The 14,034-nt window shown below is 44.6% G+C and overlaps 1 long non-coding RNA gene across 1 annotated transcript; it reads left to right on the plus strand.

The window, feature by feature from the left end:
* The first annotated feature begins 6 nt into the window (after positions 1-6).
* LOC121027187 (uncharacterized) lies at positions 7-13,782 on the plus strand. The gene is made up of 3 exons (XR_005788589.1): positions 7-134; positions 8,034-8,144; positions 13,226-13,782. It is a non-coding gene; the product is annotated as an uncharacterized LOC121027187 (long non-coding RNA).
* The last annotated feature ends 252 nt before the right edge of the window (positions 13,783-14,034 follow it).

The raw sequence follows: 14,034 nt of genomic DNA on the forward strand, positions 1-14,034 counted from the left end.
CAGGCGCGGCGGCGGCCCGGCCCAGCCCTGCGCGCCGCCATGTTGGCCTCCTCCTCCGCCTGCGCCTCCGCCTCCGCCTCCTCCGGCCCGCGGGGCCGCGCCTCCGCTCCCGGAAGCGGCCCGGGCCGCCCCAGGTTCGCCGAGGACGGGCGCGGGTGTTGGGTGGGGGGGCGGGGGGGGGGGGTTTTTTTTTTTTTTTTTAATTTAGACAGCAAAGGGAGGGGCCGCGCCGCGGAGCGTCTCTGGGGTGAAAGGGCCGCGCAGACACCCGGGCGCAGGCGAGGGAGGGTCCTTGGCCGTCGCCACCGCCCGCCTATTTCTCCCGCAACAGGTTCCCGCGGGAGCGGGACGGGTGGAGGCGAGGTGCCCTTCGCTGCGCGGAACGTCCCCGAAGTCCCCCGAGCCGTCCGTGCGACCCAGCCCCGACGGCGGTCCCCTCGCACCCCGAAGCTGCTCAGAGCCCCCGCTGGACTCCTCTCCCCGCCTCGCTCGCCCCCGCGCGCCCGAGACGCACCCCGTCCCGGGTGGGATTCATTCGGCCGCGGCTGCACTTCGCCGCCAGCCCGGCCTGAAACGCGCGCCGCAGTCCCAAAAGAAATGCGCCCCGAACCACGGAAATTGGCCCGTCGCGCTGCCTGAAATACACCCCAACGCCCACCTCAATTCATGCCCACACCGGGCACATCGGTCCACCGGGGCCGAAAATCACCCCCACGCAACCCGACCCAGATCCCTCCGGCTCTCCCTGAAACTACCCCAACCTTGCTGAAATGGATTCCCAGCCCTCGCTGAAGGTTCCTATCGTCACTGGCCACCTGCCCCTCACCAAACCCCACCGTATTCCACCAAACTCTTAACACTGAAATCCCCTGGGCGTCTGAAACGTATTTTTACGAACTCAGAATCCCAGCGCTAACGAAAACCTCCGAAAACCTCAGACTGCCTCACATGGCCAGCCACAGACTCATTCGAACTCCTTGGACCTGTGCTCCCCTCCTGATGCTGACCCACCTACTCACACTACTGTATCTCTTGGCTCAGGATTCTGTTTCTGCCTTTTGAAGGAGAACCCTGCGCCCTCTGTTTTTCTGCCCTTTACGGGAGGACCCCACAGCTGTTCGTTTCTCCCTTTAAGCACTCTTTCCTCTTCCCTTTGAGGCCTATTTGCCTTGCTTTCTCTTTCCACCTTTAACATTAGCCCCCAGGGGCTGCGTCTTTAGTTTCCTTGATTCCACTATCCAAGCCTTGGCCCTTGCTCCTTTCCCCCTTCAGTTTCCTTTAATTCATGCTTCTAGGTTCTTTCCCCGCCGTCTCCCAAGATCCTGATGTCTTTTCTTTACCTCACTACGTATTTGTTAACTCAGCTTATCTCCTAATGCCCTCACCCTCGTTTCTTCCAGAACCCTGAAGTCCACTAACCTTTCTCATCCCATCAAACCCCTCCCTGTGACAACCCAGCACTTACTGAAATCTCCACCTGTCCCAAACCTTAAATTAGGGTCGGTACCCAGAAAATTCTCTGCACTCTGTTAGCACCTCTTCCCCTGGACCACAGAAACCTTCTTGCCTATTACTTGCTACCTATGTTTTTAAACACCAACAATTTGATTTCCAGGGTGAGTTCATCGCTGTTTACATTTAAATGAACTGACTGCATTTGTTGTACTGATTAAAGGTTGTATTATGGGACAAAGGCTAGGCCTTATCCCCAAAGGAAGTAAAGTCAATTTGTGAATGGAAATAAAACAAATCCTTCTTCTTACATTTCTTAAACAGTAACAACAACAACAACAACAACAACAACAACAACAACAAAAGAACCTACCAGGGAAGAATGCCTGGAACTGAATCAGGTTCCAGGGTATATATTGAAATAAAATTTTACTAAGTGGCATTAACTTTCAAGTACCTCAATGGTGCTTAAATATTTATGTGTGGTATATGAGGACCAAAAGTAACGTAAACGAAACCAAGTAACCGATCATGAAGCATATGCCAAGATACTTTATTTATTCAACAAATATGTGCTATTTATCAGGCACCAGGTACTGTTCTTGGCACTGGTGATGCAGGGCTAAACAAAGCTGACAAAATTTGATGATGGAAAAGTGATGGCATTCATTTTCGCCCGGGGTCTGCCGAGTTAATTCGGTGACCAAATTAAGAAACGGATTACGAGGGGGGAATAAGTAACAGGTAAAGGGAAAAATTGTTTGCCACTGAGATTTGAGACAGAACCCAAGAGGTAATGAGACTGAGCCGGCCAATTCAGATGGCACATAAAAAGACTCATCAACAGTGGCAGGTTTATAGAACATGACAGAGGGAGCTGTGCCGAGCTGAGAAGAGGAAGCAGAGAAGGAAGCAGAGAAAAACAAAGTCTGTGATAAAAACTGGAAAGGAGCCACAAAAGGCTACAAAAAACAAGGAAGGCCATTTTTGAACCGGATCCTGGAGTGGCTGAAAAGCCAGAATGTCATTTGAGGATGCAAATAGTTGTAATCACACTTTTTTTGCATGTAAGAAAGCAAGTGAGGCCTTAAACCCTATCGAATTGGGATAATAAGGGAGGGGCCCGTGGTGTGAGTAGTCATGCTTTCACTCACATTTTAATTTTTATTGCAGTAAAATCTTGAAAATGTTACAAGGACTAAGAAATTTTAAATAACATTCAGTTCACATTTATCCTTCTCTAGAATCTTCTAGAAGAAAAAAAAATAGCCAGGTCTTGAAGAGAGGTATGATGAACTGTGTGGAAGACAAAATATGAGGGCTTTCTGATATTAACAGGTAATTTTAAAAATATTTAGTGAGGGGGGCGCCTGGGTGGCGCAGTCGGTTAAGCGTCCGACTTCAGCCAGGTCACGATCTCGCGGTCCGTGGGTTCGAGCCCGGCGTCGGGCTCTGGGCTGATGGCTCAGAGCCTGGAGCCTGTTTCCGATTCTGTGTCTCCCTCTCTCTCTGCCCCTCCCCCGTTCATGCTCTGTCTCTCTCTGTCCCAAAAATAAATAAAAGTTGAAAAAAAATTTAAAAAAAAATAAAATAAAATAAAATAAAAAAAAAAATATTTAGTGAGGGTTTATTTTGAACCAGGCTGAGGCCTAGAGAGACAACTCTCGGTGTCTAGGGAGCAAGACTAGAGACAAAAAGACTAGAGAACAGGACACAGTTCCTGCCCTTTTAGAACTTGCTGTCTTTAAAGGGAGACAGACAATAAAGGAGTAATCATAAAGAGCGATAGGTGCTTTGATAGGGAATTTCAAGATGTAAGGGGCAAATTGCTTGCCATCTATGGGGGTAAAAGTACCGAGCGTAGGAAATCTGGAAAATTTTCCGGAGGGTATTTAAACTATAATCTGCCAGGAAGTAGGAAAGCCAGGAAAATGAATATGAGATGAAAAGAGAGCGATCCAAAGACTACAACAGTATGTGCAAAGGCCCTGGAGTGAGCAAGGGGAAAGCAACTGAGAAGAATTAAAAGCCAGCGGACTATGGCTGGAGTTCTAGAGAGGTAATAGTGGGAAGGGAATCTGGGAATGTGGCCAAACACCAGATCTGAGAGGACTACTTAAACTTGATAAGGAGTTTGCACTTCATTCTAAGGGAATGGGAAGCCACTTAAATATTGATGTGAAGGAGAGAGGTGCTGTTATTTAAATTTTAGGAAGAGTGCTGTGTGACGGATGATCTAAAAGGGAGAAAGGGTAAAGGTAGAGACTTGAGTTGATTGATTAACTTGGTTGCTGATTAATCGGCAAGCCCATTAAAGGGAAAAGCAGTGCCAGATGACGGGCTTACCTCTCTGTACTTCCTGTCTCTTTGCGATTTGGCCCTTCAAGTTCTCCCTTGGAAGCTTTCCGTGCCTTCAAGCAGATATTCTATTCTTCCCAGCTCGTCTAGTTGGTGTCAGTAAGAGGGATGATCTTAAATAAGCAAATCTGTCATAACTGGAAGCAGAAATCCCATAGAAGAGAAGAAGATGGAGAAAATGACCTTGACAGAGGGAGATTTTCCAAGACTAGGAGGAAGTTAGTATTTTGGATATTCGATGAGGAGGAAGAGCCTTGCCTTGCTAGCTTACAGTGCCCCAGGAAGTAGAAAGAGCTCAAAGAGAAATGACGGCCTGAGTCCAAGATTTGCAGCCTCTACAAAATCCCCCAGTCTCTAGCAGGGCAGGGAATCAACAGAATCACCTTCTTTCAAAAGACCTTAGCCTATGCAGGCTTAGATTGTGATCCCTTCCATGTTAATGAGTATAGACCATAGGCCAGAGGACTCCTTCCGATGATGCTGTAGATGCACAAGCCTGTACAATTTGCATAAATCCCCCCTGCAGTAGGAGAGGGAACCCTAATTATGACTATTATTCAACGTCTCAATACACTGGCAAGGGGGCATTGAGTGAGCTTTAATTTGTTTCTGAAAAAATAAAATGACATTAAAAATTTTTTTAAATATTTATTTTGAGAGAGAGAGGGGCAGAGAAAGAGAGGGAGATACAGAATCCGAAGCAGGCTCTGAGCTGTCAGCGCAGAGCCCAACACAGGGCATGAACCCAAGAACTGTGAGATCATGACCTGAGCTAAATTCAGATGCTTAACAGACTGAGCCACCCAGGTGCCCCAATTTTTTTTTTTAATATTTACTTATTTTTGACAGAGAGAGAGAGAGAGAGAGAGAGAGAGAGAGACAGAGAGAGCATGAGCAGGGAGGGACAGAGAGAAGAGGGACACACAGAATCCGAAGCAGGCTCCAAGCTCTGAGCTGTCAGCACAGAGCCTGAGGCAGGGCTCAAACTCACAGACTGCGAGATCCATAACCTGAGCCAAAGTCAGATGCTTAACCAACTGAGCCACCCAGGTGCCCCTAAAATGACATTTAATGTCCCACATTTTGATGGAAGCAAATTCATCCCCATTGTATATGTTTAAAAACCAATGAAAACAGCCACCAGAAAAATTGGCATTAATGGCTACACCATGAATACTCTACTTGGGCATGGACTTTTTTCTTTTCTTTCTTTTTTTAATATGTAACAGCTTTCTCGAGAGGTAATTCACATGCCATACAGTTCACCCATTTAAAGTGTACACGTCAATTTTAGAACAGTTTTCATTACCTAAGAAGGAAACCTCATACCCTTTAGTCATATCTCTTCTGTATTCTCATTCCCCCCAGTGCTAAGCAACCACTAATCTACTTTCTGTCTGTATGGGTTTGCCTGTTCTAGAAACTTCATGTATATGGAATCTTACAACATGTGATCTTTTTTGTCTGGCTTCTTTTACTTAGTACACTGTTTTCAACCTTTATCCATGTTCTATAGCACGTGTCAGTATTTCATTCCATATTCTGGCTGAGTAATATTTCATTATAGATATATCATATTTTGTTTATCCATTCATAATGGGCATTTGAGTTGTTTTTACTATTTGGGTATTATGAATGCTGCTGCTATCACTGTTTATATGAATGTTCTTGTGTGGACATGTTTTCATTGCTTCTTGGTCATGTGGTTTTTGTTTTTTAATTTTTTTAATCTTTATTTTTGAGAGAGAGAGAGAGAGAGACAGGGTGCGAGCAGGGAGGAACAGAGAGAAAGAGGGAGACACAGAATTCAAAGCAGGCTCCAGGCTCCGAACTGTCAGCACAGAGCCTGACATGGTGCTTGAACCCATGAACTGCGAGATCATGACCGGAGCTGAAGTCAGATGCTCAACCAACTGAGCCACCCAGGCATCCCGCTTCTTGGTCATTTGTATATCTTCTATTCAAGTCCTCTGCCTTTTTGTTGAATTGGGTTATTCATCTTTTTATTATTATGTTGTAAGACTTTTGTATTCTAGATCCAAGTTCTTTACTAGGTATATTATTTGTAACTATTTTCTAATATTCTGTGGCTTATCTTTTCACTTTTTTGCTAGTGTCCTTTGAAGCACATAAGCTCTTAGATTTGATGAAGTACAATCTATTTATTTTCTTTATTGCTTGTACTTTTGTTGCTTGTACTTTTGGTGGCATATCCACGAAATCGCTGCCAAATTTCCTATCATAAAATGTTTTTGCCTGTGTTTTCTCCTGAGAGTTTTATAGTAGATCTTTGATCATTTTGAGTTCATTTTCGTATATGGTGTGAAGTAAAGGTCTAATTCTATTCATTTGTATTTGGCTATCTAATTGTCCCAATATTATTTATCGAAAAGATTATTCTTTCCCCATTGAATGGTCTTGCACACTTGTCAAACATCAATTAAACATGGACACATAGGTTATTTCTGGAATCTCAATTCTATCCTATTGATCTATATGTCAATCTTTATGCCTATAGCACATTGTCTTAATTACAGTTTCTTTGTGGTCAATTTTTTAGTTTTTATTTTTTAGAGGAGAGGGGAGGGGCAGACCCTGGGATCCTGACCTGAGCCAAATTCAAGAGTCCAACCAACTGAGCCACCCAGGCGCCCCTAACTTTGCTCTTTTTCATGATTATTTTGGCCATTCTGAGTTCCTGGCAATTATATGTGAATTTCAGAATCAGTTTTCCAACTTCTATAAGGAAGTCAGCTGGGATTCTCATAGGGATTCCACTGAGTCGGTAAGCAGATTTGGGGACTGTTACCATCTTGGCAATATTAAGTCCTCCAACCCATGAACATGTTACTTTTTTCATTTCTTTTAGTAGGTGTTTTGTGCTCTTCAGAGTACGTCTTGTACTTCTTTTGCTCAATTTATTCCTACTTTACTCTTTCGGATGCTACGGCACATGGAGTTGTTTTCGTAATTTGGATTGTTTGATTGCAAATGTATAGAAATACAGTTGCATTTTATAAATTAATCTTCTAACCTACAACCTTGCCCAACTTGTTTATTAATTCTAATAGTTTTTTTTTAGTGGATTTCTTAGGTCATGTTATCTGTGAATAAAGATAGTTTTGCTTCTTTCTTTCCAATCTGGATGCCTTTTGTTTATTTTCTTGTCTAATTGCCCTGGCCAGGACCTCCAGTACAGTGTTGAACAGAGATGCAGATAGCAGTCATGGTTGTTTCGTTCCTGATCTTAGGAGGAAAGCATCTAATCCTTCCGTTAACAATGACGTTTGCTTTGGGGTTTTCATATATGGCTTTTATTATTTTGAGATAGTTTTCTCCTATTCCTATTAAGAATGACCAATGTGGTTTATGTTTTTTATTCTACTGATATTGTGTATTGCATTCATTGATTTTTCATATGTAAAACCAATCTTGCATTCTGGGATAAATCCCACTTGGTCATGGTGCACAATACTTCATATATGTTACTGGATTCAATCTGCTAATACTGCTAATACTGTATTTTGTTTAAAAATGTTGCTGGGGGAAAGAGAGCGATTGCTTTTATTTTTATTTTTTTTAACCATGAAAATAGAGTGACCTATTAACTAAAATGATACAAAAATAATGCAGACCCAATTTTGTATTTTATAAAAGCAGATTTAAAAAGGATGAAATACTGTTTTTGCAATCAAATGCCTTCATGTAAAACTCACATAGATAGCTTCCCCCCCCAGAATTATCTCAAGATATAGTCTAAGACTCGCAAACCTTTTGATACTATTATTATTATTTTATTTTAAATTTTTATCTTAATCCCGATTAGTTAACAAAGAGTGTTCTATTAGTTCCAGGTGTGCGATGTGGTGATTCAACACTTCCGTACATTGCGCGGTGTTCATCATGACAAGTACACTCCTTAGGGGAGGGGATGGGTTAAATAGGTGATGGGGATTAAGGAAAGCAACTACTTTTAGAGGGATGCGATTCTGATTATTTAATGTAAAAAAAAAAATCAGTATGAAAAATGGAGAACGCTAGAAGAAGGAAGAGGAAAACATAATTTTTAAGTCCAAGGTTCCTCCCACCCTTTACTAAAGACTGTATGTTGCCAAATGGGGAGTCATTTAAAAGTTAATGTGGTATTTTCCTTCCCTTAGGAAGATGATGTGACAGGCCTGATGGTAGTCCAACATTAGATTTTGTTGTTTTTTTTTTACCAGCAGCCGGAGTGAATTTTCCCTGGCGCCCTGTGACTAATGGGCAGAACTATCCCCTGGGCGTGCAGATTCCTTCCCTTCCTTCCACTTTGGAAGGCCTTTCCCTTGTAGCAGGTGAGTTACAAATCCAACCATCCACAGCATAAATATATGCTATTAGATTGTCAAGTGGAGAGGAGGCACGCGAGGTAAGGCCAAGGTGTTGACTGCCAAACCGAGGAGTTTTCTTTAATTTGTTAGGCGGTGGGCAGCCATTCAATGTTTTGAGTCAGGGAATGATGTGGTTGAATGTGCTTTCTGGAGATTAAAATGGTATTAATGTGTCGGACACAAGCGATTAAATAAGCAGGTGTGGTGGGCGGGGGGGAGAATGAAAAGAAGCATATGCAGAAGTAGAGTAGATTCTTCAGGACTTGGCGATTGGATTTGACGATCCAGGAAAAGGAAAAACGTCTAGACTTGAAGGCTAGGTAATCTGAAGTCAGAGTTTGAACCAAAAGGGAAGACGACGACTTTGGCCTTACATGAGCTGACATTTCACTAGGAAAGTTTGCGTGCAGACTTCCCCAATCATATCACGCGTGTACATTGGAAACAAAACAGTTTAAGCGGATAAACATTTACAAGGAAAGGATACTGGGGATATTTAATCTGGAAAGTGACACGACTTTACAAAAAGAGAAAGATGAAAGGACCCGTTTATTTCTCTGATGACCTAGTGCCTGGCCTTTAACTCCACACACTCACCTACACATGGCACTATGTGCCCGCTGAAGAAAGCAACAAGCATTTTAGGAGAAGCACACACGCCCATCTTTACCCACTGCTCTCCATTTTCATCTCCTTGCTCCTGGGTAGCTGGTTCCGGATCTCGTTTCACAAACTGAGCCCTGTACACGGAGGGCCAGGAGAGACCGACGCAAGAGGCAGACCACTCCATCACTCCATGTTAGTAGGTGGCAGTTTTAATAGGCAGGCAAACTTACTTAAATGAGGCTGGTCTTGGGTGGCCGTAAGACAAATGCATCTCTGCGCCTGCCTGCTAAATCTTAAAAGTCTATGTAGAGGCATTAACAGGGTTCAGTAATGTACACTGTTCAGATGGTCTCAGTACCACATTGTTATCTCAAGGCTCTGATGGGATAGCTTCTAGCATGGCGAAGGCAAATGAAATGCCCATTCTAAGGACAGGGAAGGTGGGTGAGAGGCCTCTGATGGCCCAAGTTCAGCTTGGGTCAACTGGCAGTCACGTCTTCTTGACGACCTTCACGGCACCATATTCGAGCCTTCCATATTGCTTTTAATCTGCTTGTTGCCTCCTGTCTACAGTAACATGTGACTTCCCTCCCTGCCTATTGGGTACCTCTTTCCCTGGGCTCGGATTTCAGCAATCTCAGTTTCCAGGAAAAGATTTCCTCTGCTAGTCTGGCCCTCAGAACCCTCCTGCTCAGGCTGACCTCAGGGTCTCTGCCAGAAGGTAGAGATTTGGACACTTTGTCTTCATTGTATCAGCAGGTTTCATTTCTCCAAAGTTGCATTTTATGTCATAGATTGTATGACTAGATTGTAACAGGCTGCAATTCTCCGACTGACTGAAAATTGCAATAAGGGATATATTTACCTTAATAGCAACGTTGAAACTCAGTTGTCGAGAATACAGTGAAGGACTCCTCTATCTTTAGCTAGAAAATCAAGATTTGAGGCTTTTAGTTCCCTCTGAAACCAGGAGGACCCGGCTCTCAGACTTCAGCTGGATTCCAACACGATTTAGAGGTCTGTTTCATTTCCCCAATGTTGACTCACCAGGCTGGATTAATTTTCCAGGGTGTTGTGCTAATTATAGGCCAGTGGAGCTAATGGGCTGAATGAAAATGGCTACAAGTGAAAAAGTAGCAGAGCACTCTGGGTTCTGCTAGGATGCGGAGCTATTTATAACTTCACAATTGCATGGTTACTATTAATTAGTGAGTATTGCAGTGACCCTCAATTTTCAAAGGCGTCTCCCATCATTTTCGAGTTAATCTCTCCCATCCCTCACTGCGTTTGTTTTATATAAAGGGTGGAGCTGACGAATCACTCGCCTGAAGTCATGTCTGTGGGAAAGCCAGGATTAATACTTTAAACGTTAGGAATAGCAATAAAAATAATATATTCGTGGAGTGCTTTGCAGTTTTCGAAAGGTTTTCTCTTTGGCATCTCATTGACACTTACCAGCATCCCTAGGAACACTACGGGTTCCTGTTGGTTAGTTGATGGTCACAGAAGAGAAGAGGGTTTGGTTCACACCTGTCTTGATCACATTTCAACTGAATAAGAACGGAAAGAACCCAATGCTTTTCAGGACCCGGAGTCTGAATCGTGACGATCTTTGCTCTCTGCCTCTTGCTGAAGGGTTTTCTTGGCCTTTGAGGACCCACGAGGGAAAATTGTGTCATTTTAGCCTTTTGTTTTATGAGGCCCCATAAAACAATATACAAACCCATAGAGTCCAGTACTATTAGAAATTTCAGTTTAAGAGGGGTGAGAAAATCCAGAGATTGCTATGCTAGAACGTTGGCATAAGATCCCCCTCCCAAAATGGAGCTGGTTCTGGTGACGGCTGTGAGCCTTCATTGCATTTCCCTGTTTCAGCTCACTTCTCCCCACTCAACCGCCTGGGCCGTTCTTGACCTTCCTAGGCCCAGAGTGTCCACTGCCCCCTGCATTCAATCCTCTCAGAACCTTTTTTTTTTTTTTTTTAACGTTTATTTATTTTTGGGACAGAGAGAGACAGAGCATGAACGGGGGAGGGGCAGAGAGAGAGGAAGACACAGAATCGGAAACAGGCTCCAGGCTCTGAGCCATCCATCAGCCCAGAGCCTGACGCGGGGCTCGAACTCACGGACCGCGAGATCGTGACCTGGCTGAAGTCGGACGCTTAACCGACTGCGCCACCCAGGCGCCCCTCTCAGAACCTTTTATAATCCCACGAGCAGAGGCCTGCGTAATTGGATGGGTTCTTGGATGTCGTGCAGTCTATTATCATCACCTTACTGGTGACCGAAACGGAGACTCAGGGAAAGCAAGTGACTTTCCAAGGCTCATGGCTGGTAATCATCAGAACAGGGGATGAAAAGCTGCTGGACTTCTGCTTCAGTAGAAAAAGGACTGGATGACCGTCAGGTTGTCCCCGAAGCAGTGTTTGTGACAGCACAACTCCTGAATTGGCCACAGAGGCCGCGGTTCCCAAAACGTGTTCACAGATGCTTCTTGACGTAGGGCCCTGTGGTCATGTGACTTTGCCCAAGCTGGGAATTCAAGAGGCAACATAGAAGACTGGAGACTCTGGAAAGTCCCTTGGGAAAGAGTTTTGTTTAAGCAAGCCTTTATCAAATTATTTAGTCATTTTTTTCAACTCAGAGAAAACCTAGTAACAGCCTGTGTAATTAGAGTCCCTTGGCACACACTGAAGAACAAATAAAAGGTACCTGTTGAGATGGCACAGTCACAAGCCGGGTGAAAGCTCACTGGCAGTTTCTTCGCTACGTGCTACTTTAATTTCACCACACCTGAGGTGTAGACGTTATTAGCTCTACTCACGGATGAGCTCCAGACTCTGGTTGCATGGGACAGATTTGAATGCAAATTTGCTTTGGTGAAGAGGGGCGTCTTTTGCTTCATGCCACTGAGAAGCTTGGAGCCTTGAAACCAGCAAGTTCTCTTTCTCGTACCTCTGCTTCCGTCTGTTTGCCGGGTCTGTTCATTCCTTTTACAGACTGATGTCCTTGCGAGAAAGGACACAGGCCTATGCACAGCTTAGGTCTATGTGCAGCCAGAGAGGAAAGGATCCCACGGCCCCCTGCCCGCCCAGCCAGTGCCACTTAGCAAAATCTTAGAAAGGAACTCAATTGGCCAGTGGGGGTCACGTGCCCCTCTGCTGTCCATCTCCATAGCTGGGAAAGGGGTATTACGGTGGGTTTTGCTGTCTGACTCCAAAATCTGTGTGTGTGTGTGTGTGTGTGTGTGTGTGTGTGTGTGTGTGTGTAACTTGTTTCAATAAGATACAATCTCCACTCCTAAGGAAGGAATAGTCTGGTAGGAAAGATACACACCCCTATAGTAACAATGGTAAAAGGTGTAAGAAACAGAGACATTCAGAAGATGGAGAGACCATGTCAAGATTATATCATAATCTCCAGCCTAAAGTTCCTAAGTCTTTGGGCATTATGGGCACTTTTGAAGATCTGATGAACCCCTTGAACTCTTTTTCCCCAACACACACACACACACACACGCACACACACAGATTTTTGTATCCATTTTTAACATGCCTTTGAAAGATTTATGGACTTCTACAAGCTGATCCTTGGTTCTCCAAGGAACTTAAGACTTTGAGTTAATACTGCTTTGAAAATATACTTACGTAGAAGAACCAGTTCAAAAGACCCGCCCTTGCTGTAGAATGATGGTATTGCCAGCAGTGAGCTGAGCAACCTCAGATCTGGCTTTCAGTACTAGGAAGGCAGGCCCAGGAAACCCAAGTTAGATCCATGTAGAAACAGGAAACGCTCAGGAAATAATGTATTCCTTGGAACAAACTTTAGGACACGCCGATAAACAATGAAATGGTACTTGACCAAATGGGGCAATCGCAAGCAGGTGGGAGATATTCTTAAGAGTTACCACTGCTATTTTTAAAGTTTTTATTTGTATTTATTTTGAGAGAGATATAGAGCAAGCAGGGGAGGGGCAGGGAGAGAGGGACACAGAATCCCAAGCAGGCTCCGAGCTGTCAGCACAGAGCCCGATGTGGGGCTCAAACCCACGAACTGTGAGATCGTGACCTGAGCCGAAATGAAGAGTTGGACGTTTAACCACGTTGGACGTTTAACCAGAGTTGGATGATTGAGCCATGCAGGTGCCCCCCCCCACCTCTATTTTTAATATAAATAATAGAATCAGAACCATCTAGCTTGACATCATTTTAAAGTAAAAAGAAACATGGAAAGGGTAAAGAGATTTACTCAAGGACAGACAACCGAAGAATGTCTATGTGTGGCTTAACCAAGCAAGGCTTGGACTGATGCTCTTGTCCAACGCTCTCTTCGTTCTGTGGCACCACACAGAGGCAAGCGAATGAATTGTAAATAGTAGCCTTCAGGTATTGTGACACTCACCCCGTTTCATTATACCTCGTTTTTAACTGTTTTCTCTAGTAAACTGAAGACTCTATGGGAGCAGGACCTCCGTCTGCTCCTTTGCTACATTCCCAGGACGTCATGGACAGTGGACACTCAGTACACGTCCCTCCTCTGAATGACTGGAGAACGGCTGCCTGGCAGGAATTCCACTCCTCCAGTGGGCATGAATGCATCCAACCATGTTTAAGTATCTCCCGGTGTGGCGGCTGTCACCCCACCCTCGCTTTTCTCCCTTGGAACTTTGTGCAATTTCCCAGTGCTCCTGACTCATGTCAGGGAGGCCTCCACCTTCCATACATTTGGAAGGGCCCAGGGACTTCTAACCACTGGGTGACTGGCTGATTGAGCCCCGGAAGCCCCGTAGTCTCCCATGTTTCCTTCTCGGTTCTCATTGGGAGAATTCCAGGCCCCTGGGAAACAGAGGCCTCTGGTGTGCCTAGGAGAGGACCAGCCACCCCATAGCAAGCAGTTCTTCCTCCTCAGTAGCTACCACCACCCAGCCCCAAGGGAGTTAAACCTGTTCTTTATCTCCTTGAAACCCAGGCCAACTTTGATAAAAGGAAAAATCTTTCCTGGCGTTTGTTAATCAAAACAAATGTCCTTACTCGCTCGGTAGAATGTAGGCGTGGATGCTATGCTACGTCTATCAATAGGTAGTTTGTGTCTAATTTGTCCAAAGGAAATGTCTGTGATGTGCTTTTATTAAAAAATTTGTTTAATGTTTATTTCTTTTTGAGAGAGAGAGAGAGAGTGTGAGTGTCGGAAGGGCAGAGAGCGAGGGAGACACAGAATCTGAAGCAGGGTCCAGGCTCTGAGCGGTCAGC

The sequence above is a fragment of the Herpailurus yagouaroundi genome, unplaced genomic scaffold (assembly GCF_014898765.1).
Source record: "Herpailurus yagouaroundi ecotype Mexico unplaced genomic scaffold, PumYag 77, whole genome shotgun sequence".
Classification (NCBI taxonomy): domain Eukaryota; kingdom Metazoa; phylum Chordata; class Mammalia; order Carnivora; family Felidae; genus Herpailurus; species Herpailurus yagouaroundi.